The 16,912-nt window shown below is 41.6% G+C and overlaps 1 protein-coding gene across 1 annotated transcript in view; it reads left to right on the top strand.

The window, feature by feature from the left end:
- The first annotated feature begins 5,898 nt into the window (after positions 1–5,898).
- sox3 (SRY-box transcription factor 3) overlaps positions 5,899–16,912 on the top strand; it is a 105,128-nt gene continuing 94,114 nt past the window's right edge. Inside the window, exon 1 of the mRNA XM_048544411.2 lies at positions 5,899–6,049. The gene's annotated coding sequence lies outside the window, so the exon portion shown is untranslated. The remainder of the gene's footprint in view (positions 6,050–16,912) is intronic.

Raw genomic sequence — 16,912 nt, 5'->3', positions numbered from 1 at the left:
TTGTCAACAGAGCCCTCAACCAGGTCCAACCCATCTTCCACACATCCACCCTCACACTGTCTCTTCTCTCCCACAACAGTGATAGGATCCCCCTTATCCTCACCTACCATCCCACCAGCATCGACATCCAGAAAATCATCAGATGCCATTTCGGCCACTTCCAGCAAGATGCCACCACCAGAAAAATATTCACCTCCCTTCCCTTGTCTGCATTCCGCAGGGACCATTCCCTCTGGGGCACCCTGGTCCACACTTCCTTCACCCGCAACACCTCCCCGCAGCCCTACGGCACCTTCCCCTGTAACCGGCGAAGGTGCAACACCTGCCCATTTACCTCCTCCCTCCCCAGTATCGAAAGGCCCAAACATACCTTCCAGGTGAAGCAACACTTCACCTGCACTTTCCAGAATCTAGCCTACTGTATTCACTGCTCACAAGCTGGAGGAACAACACCTCATTTTCTGCTTGGGGACCCTACAGCCCTCTGGACTCAATATTGAGTTCAATAATTTTAGGGCCTAAACTCTCGTGTCCCAGCCCCCCACCCCACACACCAGGCCTTGTTACCACATAGGCTGCCATTACACACCCCGTGTTGTTAGTCACTAACAGCCCCCATTAACAACTATTCACCCTCCCAGCCTGATCGTTATCAACTCCTTTGTCTGTCCAACTGTCTTTCTGTGACTTTGGACTCTATCCTATCATTTACTTCCCACCCCACCCACCTCCCTATTTTCTGTATATAAACTGACGTTTTCCCAGTCACCATCAGTTCTGAGGAAGTGTCACCAGGCCCGAAACGTTAACTCAGTTTTCTCCGTCACAGATGCTACAAGACCTGCTGAGCTTTTCCAACAACTTTGTTTTTGTGTCAGAAATGAATAGATTTATGTTGAGTAAGGATATCAATGCATATGAAGCTAACATGGGATAAGGGAGTGAATCAACAATGCTCTATTGATTGGCAGGGTAGCCCTGAGGCGCTTTCTGGGCTTTTCCTTCTTCTCATATCCGTAGGTCAAATTATGAGAGTAAACCCATCAAATCTGGTAACTTGCAGGCCCACTTCAGAAAATAACTGTTTTTGTAAATGCTGGTTGGTACTGACAATGTAGCACTCCCTCAGTACTGTACTGACTATAGAGCAAGATGATACCAACAATTCAAAGCGTGGGAATTGATCCCATGCTTCTTTAACACAATAGCTGAGCATTTTACCAACTGAGCTGTCATCAGTACAAGAAACAACCCAATTGTATCAGAGATAATGGGAACTGCAGATGCTGGAGAATCCAAGATAACAAAGTGTGGAGCTGGATGAACACAGCAGGTCGAGCAGCATCTCAGGAGCACAAAAGCTGACGTTTCGGGCCTAGACCCTTCATCAGAGAGGGGGTTGGGGTGAGGGTTCTGGAATAAATAGAGAGAGAGGGGGAGGCGGACCGAAGATGGAGGGAAAAGAAGATAGGTGGAGAAGAGAGTATAGGTGGGGAGGTAGGGAGGGGATAGGTCAGTCCAGGGAAGTCGGACAGGTCAAGGAGGTGGGATGAGGTTAGTAGGTAGGAAATGGAGGTGCAGCTTGGGGTGGGAGGAAGGGATGGGTGAGAGGAAGAACAGGTTAGGGAGGCAGAGACAGGCTGGGCTGGTTTTGGGATGCAGTGGGGGGAGGGTGAAATCCACCCTGATACCATTGGGCTGCAGGGTTCCCAAGCGGAATATGAGTTGCTGTTCCTGCAACCTTCGGGTGGCATCCTTGTGGCACTGCAGGAGGCCCATGATGGACATGTCATCTAAAGAATGGGAGGGGGAGTGGAAATGGTTTGCGACTGGGAGATGCAGTTGTTTATTGTGAACCGAGCTGAGGTGTTCTGCAAAGCGGTCCCCAAGCGTCCGCTTGGTTTCCCCGATGTAGAAGAAGCCACACCAGGTACAATGGATACAGTATACCACATTGGCAGATGTGCAGGTGAACCTCTGCTTAATGTGGCAAGTCATCTTGTGGACTGGGATGGGGGTGAGGGAGGAGGTGTGGGGACAAGTGTAGCATTTCCTGCGGAGGTTTCCTTCTCCAAAGGAAAACAGTGCACCTACTTTTGACTCTAGTCCCACACCACAGGGTTAAAGCCTCTCAATTGTACAAACAATTCACACTCCATTATGTTGGGAAAACTCCTGGGGCCTTTCTTCTTGTTAGACAATAAATGTAGCCTTTCAGTGCTGCCAGATTCTGAGAGCTTTGTTTTAAATGACCACATTTGAATGGATTGGGTGCAGGACATGAAACTATGAAATTGTATCTCATGCCGTCTGGGGAGATGTGGAAAGCTATAACTGTACCAATATGTATTTTAAACAATGGAATATGAAGAGATATAAGGTGATTACGTTTATAATTTCCTGATATTATTTTCAAGCCATTCCTCAATTAGCAGGATTTGATTGGACACTGCCAAGTTGTGTCCATCAACCATTTTGCCAATCACAGAGAAGGTCATGGGTCAGCTACACAAAGGACTGCACCGTTTTGGCTTTTGTGAGTGGAGGGGAGGTTGAGCTTTGTTACTTTGTACTTATGGGTGAAGAAAATTTAATTAGCTGACAACTAGGGCGTAGCCGGTTAAAAGGACATATGGTCATGAATTTGTGCATTGGAAAATGGCCAATTCTAACTAACAAAGGTGTTGACAGAAATTCAATTCCACTGTGATCTCTACACTAACGATCACGACAAAACATGCAGATGCATCATGTAAAAATTTCAGATGAAGATTATAGCATTAAAAAATCTTCCAAGGGCCACCTTTACTGAGAAGTGCACAATGGGTGTACAGTTCCACAATGTCTTCCAGTATGACCCTATCGCTATAGTAACATCTTACGCTCTCCTCTACCATTCTTACCGTCTCATTGCCTTGCACGCACACCCACAGAATGACACATATCCTTTTGATGCGATGTAGAATTAAATGCCACAATTTCTTCTTTTTTTAAACAGAAAACTTTGGTAAGATTTTAATTAAAAACTTAAAAGGTGACATGAAAGAAAACCATTTTACATTTGCACTTATGGTATCTCCTATGGATGTTCATTGTGACTGAAAAGGATAAACCATTTCGCCAGTTTGGATTAGTTCATGGAAGTTGCAAAGAAAATGTTATTAGATTCACCCCATGTGCAGGCTATAACTCATCTGTTTACTTATTTCTTTTAAAAAATTTGTTTGGCAAGGCAAACTAATAACAGAATTTTAACAAATTAAAATTTTATTTCACCTTAGCTCAAGGCTGGAGCCAATGATGCCTAAACCATGGCGAAACGTTTACTGTTGCATTCTTTGAGAAAATGACATTTCAAATACATGTGCTTTTTTTAAGAAGAAACTCAAACCATCTTTCACGTACAATGGCTGAGCTTAAATGTTCTGCAGTCTGTGTTTAATGTCATAAAGAAACCAGGACACCTGCCCCCAGTGTTGTTTCCAATGCATGTACTGATATTACATATCGTTTTCCCACAATATCACAGAGGGTAGGAAGCTGGTACTGAGTTGGTGTAATGTAATAGTTAAATTAGGGCTTTGATGATGTGTAATAGTTCAAGTGTAGCTGGGATGGTAAGGTAGACAGCTTGTTTCTGCCAGAAGTCATGCAGCATAGATTTCAATAGCTGAATGCTGGAATAAATGATCAGGTAAATGCACTGATAGGGCTATGTGTGATAGCTGCAATTTTCAGATGAATATAACATATTCAAGGAGCTCCACTGGCTACAGAAAGGGATTTCTCTCTCTCTCTCTCTCTCTAATGCCTCGGGATGATGGTAATGAAAACCTCATCTGTCATATTTAAAAGTGACACCGGTCAGACAGATGATCTTATTCTCTCCAAAGGTGACGCCTAGAAGTCACCAGAAGCTTGACTGTCTCTCTATTAGGCTTGACATGAGTACAGTTAACTGCTGTTCAATGCAGCCTCCATTTCTCATCATTCAGGCTTACGTGCCACCTGCGGGTTCGGGAATTCAGACTGGTGTCCTGGGTTATAATGTTCCTCTTTCCAAATGCACCAAGACACCCAGACACTGACACACCCACACAGACACACACCCTCACAGACCAACACACAATTATCCACGTGCACATACCCAGACAGACACACACACCTGCACAAACCCCCACACACATACATGCACACACACACACACACACACACACAAACACACACACAAACTCAAATTATAGATTCGATCAAACAGACCCACTCTCTCCACTCTCTCTCTCACACACACACACACACACACACACACACACACACACACACACACACACACACACACACACACACACACACACCTTATAGATCCGCGCACACAGACCCACTCACACAGACACACACATGTATGCACACACACACAAACCCACACACAAACAGCCACACACATCCACACTGACCCTTACATACTGACACCGCCCCCCAACACACACACACACAAGCACACACACACACACCAACACACATAGATGCACCATCCCACACACACAGATTCACACACTCAGATAGACATATGCCCAGACCCACCCTTACAGGCACACATATGACCACACACACTGATGCACGCACACAAATATACACACTGAGACAGACACACACAGAGACACAGTCAGACAGACACACGCACACACACAGATCCATCCACACAGAGACACATACATACATCCATATTGACACAGACACACTCAATGTGAACCATAAATATCTACACCGACATACTTGCACATAGGCACCCCCACATTTCAGAAAGAAACACCCAAGTTCATGTAGACATACATGAACACCCACATAAGTATACACTCCCACATCCACACAAACACCCCCACATCCACACAAACACACACACATTCACGCAGACACACACACACATTCACACAGGCACACACACATTCACACATACACATTCACACATTCACACAGACACACACACATTCACACATACACATTCACACAGACACTCACACAGACAAACACATACTCACACTGACACACAAACACCCAAATAACCACATACCCCATAGCCACACAAACACACATAATCACATAAACACATACATACACACATTTATACATCCTCTCTGCCCTCCTTTATAAATAAGTTTGAAGTACTAGGAAAATAAGATGGAATATTCCACATACAGAACAATATTGTATTGCTAATTTCTAATTCTCTATAGAATTTGCATTTCTCCAAGCAAAACAATACCAAATGTCCTCCTAGTTCACTCACTTATGGAACCTCCGAACTGAGAGTCTGGTATTAGTCAACATATGAAGTGGATTAGTTCCAAATGTGAATGAACGCTACTGTCAAATCTTGAAAAGACAAACATTGCAAAACTGTCTATTTCATCTTCTGGCAAGCAGCTTATGTTCCCGTTAAAGATCTGTTGGATTTACAAACTGTTCATTTGGACTTCAGATATCAATGAATCTGCAATAGATTGTGAATAAACTTTTATTTTGTTTATTGAAGAACTGCACACACAAAGCCTGGGTGCAGAAAGTACTATTTTGCTTAGAACTGCAGGTCAGTTCAGACATTAATAATGCAGTCATTTCTGATCTACTTCTGCGTGAAACAATGTTTTGTTTGTTACACATTTATATCCAAACTTAACGGCGACTTGTTTTCATAGCACCCGAATTCCAGGTCAGCTCCTGACCAAGTTTTCTTCACCCCCTCCGTATTGTCCAATGTCTTCAACTATTTAAAAAATGTAGAATATCCACAGTCGTTCTCAATGGTGTATTGTCAACATTTGTATGAGCCAATCTAGCTGAATGAAAAGGTTTCAGTGTTAGGGCTCTTTCACGGCCTATTACTGGGAGTTCTCACTCAGTGTGAGGGTAGTGAGTGTGATAAATGGACAGTCTCCTCTTCTCCCTCACCTTCTGTCTTCAAGCTGAGTTTGCCACACCTGAAATAATGGCACAGTTTTGGAGGGGCAATATTTCTAGGCAGGTTCAAAAAGGCAACCGATACAGTAAAGTGGTAAGTGCTACTGTTTTTGTCAAATAAAAATTCATCATCATATTGATGCATTTCAGGGGAAGCAAAATAATTACACGAAGCAGAAAGGGAGGGTGAAGGATCTGAAATAAATTGATTGGGAGAAGGTGGCTGTTGGACAGAATGGCCATTTCAATTCTATAAATTTGATGAAAATTGGAGTCAGATGTGGCTTACAATGAAATTATGTCAAATTGTTTCATGGAGTAAAAGAAAGGTTTGGTGAAGGAGAATTTAGAGGTAAATTGTCATCACTGAATCTTGGCTTTGTGCTAAATTTAAATGCACTGGGATACATGCAACAATGTGTAATGATGCAAAACAAGGGCCGTGTTGTATGTTGTTCTCAGGGTAACAAAAACAAATTATTGCAGCTTTACCTGAGCATCAGTATTTGGAAACAAGGTGAGCTGCTCTGTCTTCTCGGCTATCAGACAGTTCTCAAATAAATGCTTCACAAAATGAGGCTGGGGCTGATGCTACATAAGACATTATCAGTCAGATTCCTTTCAGTATATGTTCTTTCTGGTTTTGGTTCCTGCTCACACAGAGTCAGACACCATTGAAATGCTTTAAAAGTAGTGCCTTTTCATTAGCGCAAATTGGAAAAAATAATTCTTTCATAGAGCGAAGAAAGCTCATTTCAATCATTTTAAACTGTGAAGGTGACAGCTGCATTGTCAATTAAACAGTTAAAATGAGGTTTGAATTTCTTTCTTCAAACTATCAAGGCTTTCTCTGATGGAGTGACACACAAAATCAGCAACACATTTTAAACTTGACTAGATTTTATAAATGATCTGAAGGAAGGGGGAATTAGATGAGCAAAACAATTAGCTTTGTGTTACTTTGCAAGTGGCTGATGAAGATCAGCTTCTGTAAGGTGTTTGAGGAAGAAAATTACAACATTTTCCATTCTGTAAAAGGCATTGAATTGCCACATTCTTATTCACTCTTCTTCTTTGGACTGCCCATCACACTAAATCCATGTTCAATTCATGACTGTTTCCTTTATATCTGTGTGTCTGACTGAATAGACTGTGTGGTATAGGCAGGAGTCTATAGGCGAGCAGTTGTAATGGCTTGATGGCCACCAAACAAACCATTATCCATGGCGGTAATCGCTGACACAGCAAGTTTACAGCCAAAAAAAAAATGCAGAAGCGATGGATTTCAGTTAAATGTAGAAAAGTTCAAAAACTCTGGGCTTTTGTTTTCCAACATGTGGCTCCAGACGACACGATAGTCCTGGTCAAAACATTGACAGTACAGCTGAATTGCAGAGGAAAGTACGGCTGCTTCTGAGGTCAACGTAACAGCTAACCGGGTATGATGTCAAGGATCCATTAGTAAAATTAAAGGCAATAGGTTTCAGGGAAAAACTCTCACTGGGGGAGATAACCAGCTCAGAGAGCCTAGTTGAGATAATAGAAGGCTAATGTTTCAGTCGTAGAATATCACAGAAGGAGCTCCCTCAAGTGGTATCTCAGGTCCAACCAGCTTTGCCTTCTTGATCTCCAACTGTCTTTGCATCAAACACTCAGAGGTGGGTGCGTACCCTGCCTTGAAAATAAAACAAATCATTCATCCTGGTGCTGTCTGCTTAAAATAAAAAAAGATTGCAGAAGGTGCACAGGAAGAGAGAAAGACTAGTGAACAGATTATTCAGTAGAACAAATACCTAAGACAGCACCTTCTGAGACAGCAACCCCATGATCATGTCCATCTAGAAGGACAAGGGTAGCAGACACATGGGAACACCACCCCCTGTAAGTTCCCCTCCAAGCTATTCAGCATCCTGACTTGGAAATAGATCGACGTTCCTTCTGAGTCAAAGTCCTGGAACTCCCTCCCTAATTTGATTTGATTTGAATGACCTATTGTCAGTTGGACTTTAGAGTGAATAACACATCAAAATACATGAAAGTCTTCAACTGTTGCCACAATTTGGTGTGATTTTGCATAATTTAAGAATAAAAAGAGTAAAAAGATATAACTAAAAAAGATTTCAAGAACTGCAGATGTCGACGACAACACAGTATGGAGCTGGGGGGACACAGCAGGCCGGGCAGCATCAGGAGAGCAGGAAAGTTGTCATTTTGAGACGAGTTTGTCTTCATTCCACCACCTCTGCTGAAGCCCTGATCCAGCTCACCAACAATACCTGCGCTACCCCTCATCCTCCACCACCTTGCTGCTGACTGCACCAGACCTACCAATGTAGGCGTCGCCACTCTTTAGACACCATCTCTTAGCCTCTGGGCTCACCCTGCCGATGCTGGGTCTGGTGCTAAACCTTCACTCGCCCTTCAACCAGCAGGCCCTGGCTCCACCGCCACCTCGATGATGCCAGGAGTCCCCATGCTGGGCCTATTGCAACCAGGAGTTGCTGCCAAGCCAGGCCAATACCTAGCCAAGCTTGCTGCTCCAGCCACACTCCTCAGCCTTGCCGGTGCCACCATCTTGTAAAGCCCACCATCGCAGCCGCCTCCAATCACAGGAGGAACTTTGCTGTCACTAACACCACAGTCCCTTCCGAGCATGAGGAGGTTGCCGCTATTCTGTGCACGGCTTGCTCACGCTGCGGTTCCGGTGCCACCAATTAACCCACTGCAAAAAGCTTCAATGAGAGGCAATGCAATCGAGAAACAGAAAAGAAGAAAGGAGAAAGAGAAGTAGTAAGAAGAAAAAGAATGAAAGCAAGCAGACAGGAGAGGAGGAGCCTCGGGCTCAAGAGCCTGTGCGCAGTGCTGCTCCTTCTCACAGTGCGTTGACTGCACATAGTTCAAGATGGCAGCTCAGCACCTTTCTCAAGGACAACTAGGGACGGGAAATAAATGCTGGCCTAATCAGTGATGCCTATGTCTCATGACTCAATAAATAGAAAATACCATATTGCGTCTCAACATAATTCCACTAGCTTTTCCTCAAGATTTTCCCAGACTGTTTGATGCGGTATAATTACAAAACTGACAGGGAAATATTTTTATTAAAAGTTTCCATCTCACTGAGGAAGCTTCAAGCCAAGGTACATCTAATAACCTGCTCTGAAAGCTCTGTTCAAATTTTGATATTGATGACAATTTGCACTCGTTAAATATAACTACGCACAGTGTTCAAAAAGAAATGCAAAATAATTTCTCCCTATCTTCCCATATTAATGGATTAATTTTTTTAAAAATTCTGGTCACCACGTTACCAAAAGGATGTGGCTGCTTTGGAGAGGGTGCAGAGGAGGTTCACCAGGATGTTGCCTGGTATGGAGGGCGCTAGCTTTGAAGAGAGGTTGAGTAGATTAGGATTATTTTCATTAGAATGATGGAGATTGAAGGGGGACCCAATTGAGGTCTACAAAATCAAAACTATTTCAGGGTGAAAGATGTTAAGCAATGAAGTGGGAGCAATTGGATAGATCTTTCAAAGGCACATCATGAACATAATGGGATAAATAATATATTATTCAATGAACGTTAAACAGGATATTGAAATTGTCCACATTTACATTGTTATAATACCCCATTCCTGCAGACAATGAGATGTCTCAAGACTGGGAACTGATTCATTTCCCTGATCCTGGGCCTCTTCTCGCTGGAATTTAGAAGAATGAGAGACAAGCTTATGAACAACCTTCTGAGGGGACTTGACAGAGGAAATGTGGAAAGACTATTTCTGTTGTGGGAGAATCTAGGAGCAGACACCTTAACCTCAGAGTAAGGGGATCCACTTTCAAGACAGAGATGAGGAGGAATTTCTTCTCTCAGTCGTTAGTGAATCTGTGGAATTCTTTCTTGCAGATAGCAGTTTAGGCAGAGTCATGAAGTATATTTAAGGCTGAGACAGTCAAATTTTTAATCAGGAAGGGAATCACGGGTTGTGAGGAAAATGGAAGTGAGGAATACCAGATTGGCCGAGATCACACTGAATGGTGGAGCAGACTCAACGGGCTACTTGGCCTACTTATGGCATTACATTTTATGGTCTATGGTCTCCAGTCAGAAAATATAATGGGCTGAAAATTGTAAACTCAGAAAAAGTAATTGGAATGTGTTCCAGGAATCTGCAGATCAAATTATTTGCAAAGAACCTGGAAGTATGTTAAAATTTAAGGCCATTTGGCTCAGAATACCTGTGGAGGTTGAGAAGGAGCTATTCAATCCAATCTTACTTTCCAGTTGTCCCCGTTAAATAAAAGTCATTGAGATGAGCACAGCATTAAATGCAGCATGGTCTAATGGTTGGACTGGGACCCTGGAGGCCTGGACTATTAATATAGTGGATGTTTGTTCAAATCCCACCACGGCAGTTTGAGAATTTAAATTCTGTTTGAGAAGAAACCTTGATCTAAAAATATTACATCAATAAAAATTACCATGAAGCTGTCAGATTATTGTAAAAGCCACTAACGTTCAATAAGGTCCTTAAGGGAACAAAGCTGCTGTCTTTATTTGATCCGAGCATCATGTCACTCCAAATGCACAGGAAAATGGCTAAATCTTAACTGACCCTTGAAGCAATCTGGTAGGTCTCACAGTTTATATCAATCTGCGCTTTGGCAAAAAATACTGCCGTGTCTACAACATCCATATCTCGACAATGAACAGCTAAACAATATCACTCACACTGGGGTTTTATCATGGCAAAACAAGCAATTGTGATTAGCAGTTGGGATTCGCACCCAAAGTGGAGAGAATTTAGACAATGCTCCAACAATGTCAAAGAGGATAGTTTTGACATAGCCTTTACCATGGGGTGAGAGGCAGCAATTTAGAAGGATGTAAGGACAAAATCACTGCAACAACAAGAGCTTCCACTCATATGGCATCATTAATGTATTATAAGCCTCCTGAGGAATCTCACAGGAACATAATCAGATAAAGTGCAATCAATTTTTTGAGAAGGAGGTAGATGTATTGGCGAGGTTGAAAGAAATCTGGGGAGAAAGCAGGGACAGGGTGCTAAATAGAACGTTCAGTCACAATCTCATTGATTGGCAGAACAGCCTTGAAGGGCTGAATGGCCCACTCCAACTGTGGTAAGCAACAGGGGAGAAGTGTTTGGTGAACATTGAAGGAATCACTTAAAAGCCCCCATAAATGTTAAGCACATGATCGACCATTTACACAAGTTTGAAGTCTGCATTCACTTCTCTTTTTTTTTATATACTTTGAGCACAGAAGATCAACACTTTCCCTTTTCATTTGTATGGCTTGATTCATGACTTTTTTTCTTAAACAATATACTTTAAGACCAGACCCAGAAGTCATTATATTCTCCTTTATCTTTGTCTTTCTCCTTTTCATTAGGCTGGTCAAGCTTGCCATTATTCCACCCAGACTCCTTATCCATTATCCTGTCACCATAGCCAGCAGACTTGCCCTAACCACAATGTCTACATAGAGTAGAGAAACCAAAGCTAATGAAATCATCAGTAACCCAAAGCTAATTATTTTAGACTGCAGTTAATTAAGTACTTTCCAAAGGTGCAGTAAGTAGTGAAGCTAATTTATGGTTTGTCAATAATACCTGAGTGATGTAAGAAATATAATGTCAATTATCGAACAATGTTTGACACTGTCAGTGTGTCACATTCACAAGAAACCAAACTTGATGAAGTAGAAGAACAATTAGACATTTATAAAACCCAGTTTGTTTCCTTTAACAATGCTTTATATATTTACAATGTTAATTCTTGCCACCTCATTAACTTCAGCAAAACCAGCCATCTTCCTATTAATTCACAAAATATTGTCATTATATTAATTATGATGGTAAGTAAAGATAAAATGTGAACATAATTAATCATATGGAAAGATTCACTATTAATTAATTCTTTTTATTGAACTGATGAAATGTCTTGCGTTATTTTACAGACGTCGGTTCCTGTCCTTAACACCATTTGCCATTTCTGACCTTGCATATCCCTGATTTTCATCACTCCATGACTCTCTATAACTTTTATTTAGCCCTACAGCCCTCTGAAATGTCTATGTTCTTCTGATACTGACTCCTTGAGCACTACTGGTTTTAACAGGCAGAGATGCCTTGAGCTATCTGGTCTCTCTGTTCTGAAAATTCCTCCCTCAGCCTCTCTGAGTTTGTCTCATTCTTTAAGCCCTTAGAACCTAACTACTGTACCATGCTTTTGGTTACCTGTTCTAATGTTCCTTACATGGTTCTATGTCAAGTTTTGTTTGATTACACTCTAGTGTGAAGTATCTTAGGACTTTTCTCCTACATTCGAGATGCTGTATAAGTAGGTGTTGGCGTTGATAGAATCATAACAGTTCAATACATTTGCAATAAGGGTAGAGCTGGTGTTGTTCTTAACTGAATAATGATTAGAAATGTCAAATGCATCAACTGTAGTGCATAACTAATAAGTAATTGTAAAGACATGGACCTGAACATTTAATATTGCAAAAAGCTTTGGCATTTTACTTACTTCATTTGGAATATAAAAGACTGTCTTCTTAATTACTGTAAATTCAATTTTTTTTATAGAAATTATTGATCTTCTTGCAGTGGTCTATTCACCAATAGCTGCCTCTTCCAAATCACACAAAGTTTTCATGTTTCATTGCCAATCCCTAGTCTACGAGATTTGCTTTAAATGAAATGGATGGATTAAAAAGAAATGGCTTGAGAGCATCTCAAGCCACACAGCTAGATCATAAGACACTAAATGTAACTGAAAGATGATACGAGTAAGTGAGCTAAAGTGGAAAGCAGCTAGTTAAATTGCATTGCCGTTAGCTGTGATTTAAAGAGGAACTGCTATTTTTGGCAGAGGTTCCTTTGTGCAAATAGTTGATTGGTTCTGAGTATTGAAACTGGAGCAATTAGTTATGACTTTGAGATGTTCCTGAGGAGCTAGACTTAAGTTGATTGGCAAACGTTTCTGTGAGAACCTGGTGGGTGAGGCTGTCTGCACTACCCTGATGGCTGCAGGTTATATCGCTGGACACAGCTGAGTTAGTCAGCCTCACCTGAGGCATCTGCTGAAGATAGAGTTAGCCACAGCCCAGCCCTGGTCTGCAGAGTAGAGGAATGGTCGTGTCTCAGAGGGCAGTCAAAAGTTAACCAAACTGCTGTGGATCTGGAGTCTCTTGTGGGCTGGGTATCGACTGCAGATTTCCTTCCCTAAAGGGCATTAGTGAGCTGAATGAGCTTTGCAGCCATTGATGGTAATTTCACAGTCACTAGTACAGACACTGGATTTAAATGCCCCAATTATAAATTAAATTGAAATTACAATCAGGCACTACAATGGGGTTTGAATTCAAGTCCACGAAGAATTAGTTGGGCCTCTAGGTTACTAGTCCAGTGATATTACCATAATGCCACCACCTCCTCACCTCTCTATGCCAAAAGACCAAGTTCTAATTGTTAGCTTTTGACTTCTGTTGGGAAGTGTATTTGTGTGCAAGCATGTGAATGCATGTGAGCGTGTGTTTGTGTGTGTGTGTGTGTGTGTGTGTGTGTGTGTGTGTGTGTGTGTGTGTGTGTGTGTGTGTGTGTCTGTGTGTGTGTGTGTGTGTGTGAGGGAGAGAGAGAGAGACAGCACACTCATGCACGTGTGTGTATGTATCTGTGTGTGTATTTTTCTGGGCATGTCCGTATGTGCGTATTTCTATATTTGTCTGTGTTTACATGTCTGTGTGTATTTGTCATATAGTCTCACACTGTGTGTATGTCTGAATTCGTGTGTGTGTTTGTGTGTGTGTGTGTGTGTGTGTGAGAGAGAGAGAAAAAAACAGTATTTCAATATTTGTTTGGAATCATGCAGGGATGATGTCAGTGGTATGTTTATTGTGTTAAAAACGTCACCCTGGTTCTGGTAGATTCATGTTTGTAATGTGTTTGCATGACACCAATATATTTTCATCATGTCCTACTTCAGGATAGTGGAGTGGTGCATTAAAACCTCATGGCACCCAATTTATAATTGTTTTAATATGGATAGAGGATGGGCTTGAACACTTGGGGGCTAGAAGGCAGAAGAACGTAACAGCCTGGGATATTGTGGAGGCCATCTCAGCACTGTCCACACCTGGGTCCATCTCAGTATTCACTTCCATCAGCCCAGCTGAGAGTGATCGCAGACAATCTCCTTTACACCTGGGGGGGGTATGGATGGGATGCAGAGTGTGCAAGCGTGATGAGTACAAGACGGCACATTAACATGAAGAAAGGGAAGACAGGAAAAAATCGTAACGCTGTCAATTTTTCCAGCAGACAGGAAATGTCCCTAAATCCTCTGTAGCCATCAATCTGTGCTAACCCATTGGGCTCCCTGGCTGAGCTGGTCTCAACAAATAAGAGCAATTCACACATGAGTAAAGTGAAAGCAATGGAAATGAGAAATATTCTCGAGTAGAATTTAAGTTTCAAACATACCCTTGGCATCTTTGTGCTCTCGGTAAGTTTATGTCAATGGCAGTGGAGTTAGGCAACGTAGTGGTGGCTGTGACTAAAATCCTCCAGAAGACTGCATTGTCAGCCAGTGATAATGGGAACTGCAGATGCTGGAGATTCCAAGACAATAAAATGTGAGGCTGGATGAACACAGCAGGCCAAGCAGCATCTCAGGTCAGCCAGTGGCAGGTTTTACTGATGAAAGCCTTCCCCTACCCCCTCCCCCACATCACTGCACACGTCTCCCATTCACACTGCGGGCTTTTTAAATTTCAGCTACAATCACGAGAGGGCAGCGACAAAAATTACAAGGTGTTCTGTCATCCAAGGGTGACACACCATGGACAATATTCTCCCCCCTTGAACATAAGAGACAATTTTGAGCTTATGCCATTCAAAAATTTCCAAAAACAATGTTGCCCTAATAGTCAGCTTCTCAACAGAGCACTTTCGAAGAATATTACTTGCCTTTGATAATGTTTTGTTCGATGTCAGAAACAACATTTGAATATCAAAAAGCTTTACATTACGTGGTTAGATGGGAACAGTTATATCAGAAATAATCTGCATCAGAATACATTGACATTGGAAACTGCTCTGCCTATTCTTTTTTAAAGTGTGTTTGTACGCTGTGTCTATAAGTAAAGGGCTGTCTGTTTAGGCCCTGCCATTTTGACTGATGCAGGGGCAGTAGTGAGAATTGGATGCAATCCCCCTGGCTAGGATACAGTTTCACCTAAGGTATTTTGCTGCCAGATATTAATAGAGTACTCAAACTATGTGAATCAGAAAGGGCATTTATCGTGGCTACTGTTTTATGCAAGGAAGGACGATTCATGTAACATCATCATAATAGCCTCACATGGGAGCGAATTATCACAGGGACTTCGAAAGAGACTTGGGAGTAACTGTAAACTGATTGCATTCAATCTCCAGACAATACGATTCTACAAATAAAAATAAAAAAGGCCAACACAAAGCAGATAAGTGGCATGCAGCAATTTAAAGGGTACGCCAAGGCTTGTGAAATTGCATTATATTCTAGTGTTCAGTTAGGGTTTAAAAAGATCCCAAAAAACTGTTCTATTACAAACATTTCTACAAAAGTGAGTGATTAACACAGGAGTGGAGAGTTACCTTGTGGGGATACACATGTCTAAACCAAATTTATCAAACATCTCCATCCACAGTTACAGCAAAAAAACATCAGCCAACTTAAAAGAAATCGTATTCTCACCACTCACTGAGGCAGTCGCTAGAAATTGAGTCCTGCTTTTTCTGGCATTATCTCATGAGTGAAAGATTTTAAAGTAAGTATGCAAATATTTCCCAATGTACCTGATTTTCAGCCTCAGATTGATAGAAACCATGGGCTATATTTCTGTACTGAATAGGAATTATTATTTATCACAATTGATTAGACTATAGCTACAAGTAAACAATTATAAACTATTGGCTTATATCAAGAGAACACAAACAACAGCTGAACTAAAATGGTTTTCATCAGGTTTGAAACAGGTTTTGAATGCACGAACAGAGAGATAGCTCCTGTTCTGGTAGATTTCAAATAATTTGTCTTCGCATTTTGTTTCTTGCATCAAACTCTTCTGAGAATCAATCACATTATTACGGGCAGGCAAAACACCTTTGTTATCAAAACTGGTCATGAGTAATACACCAATCAATTTCTTGATGCCATCCAGAGAGGTATTTGTACACAGGGCTCCTTGGCTCCAGTACGTCTGCAAACCAAACTTCGATTACTGTTTGTTGAAGCAGCTGTTTAAATGATGTTTACTGAGTGTCACTTACTCCCTTTTCAAAACATGCAACAATCCTTGTAAAACACCGGTTTCAAAACAGCTATTTTTCATTTTAGCCCACAATTTAAAACAAAAAGCCCAAAAATTAAAAGTCACAGTCTTTACAAAGCAAGCAATCACATTAAAATAGAGAGGTGGTATTAGTTTGTCAAATATAATTTTTGGGCAGACCAAACTATTGTGAGGTTGATAAATTTATTTTAATGGTGGCTACTACTTGAAAAAAACAGATTTACAGAATCTTCACACCATTGAAAAAGGACATTCAGCCCAGCTCTCCAAATGAAAGAATGACACTGCAGTCCTCCTGCTTTCTGGCAGTAATCCTGCACATTCTTCCTTTTCAGATAGCACTCCAATTCACTACTGAACATAACTCTCAGACAGCACACCCAAGCCTGAAGCAAGGGATGCGAGAGAAAAAAAAATCTTCATGTCACTTTTGCCCTTTTTTAAAAAACAATTTACCTAAATCTGTCTCCTCATGTTCTGAGGTTTTTCAAGAGTAGAGACAGCTGTGTTAGATCTAGTGGGGAGGCAATGGCCAAGCGGTTTTATTACCGGACTGCTAATACAAAGATCCAGGTAATGTTCTGGGGTTTGAGGT

Source organism: Stegostoma tigrinum, chromosome 15, assembly GCF_030684315.1.
Source record: "Stegostoma tigrinum isolate sSteTig4 chromosome 15, sSteTig4.hap1, whole genome shotgun sequence".
Taxonomy (NCBI): Eukaryota; Metazoa; Chordata; class Chondrichthyes; order Orectolobiformes; family Stegostomatidae; genus Stegostoma; species Stegostoma tigrinum.
This window is presented reverse-complemented; position numbering and strand designations above follow the sequence as displayed.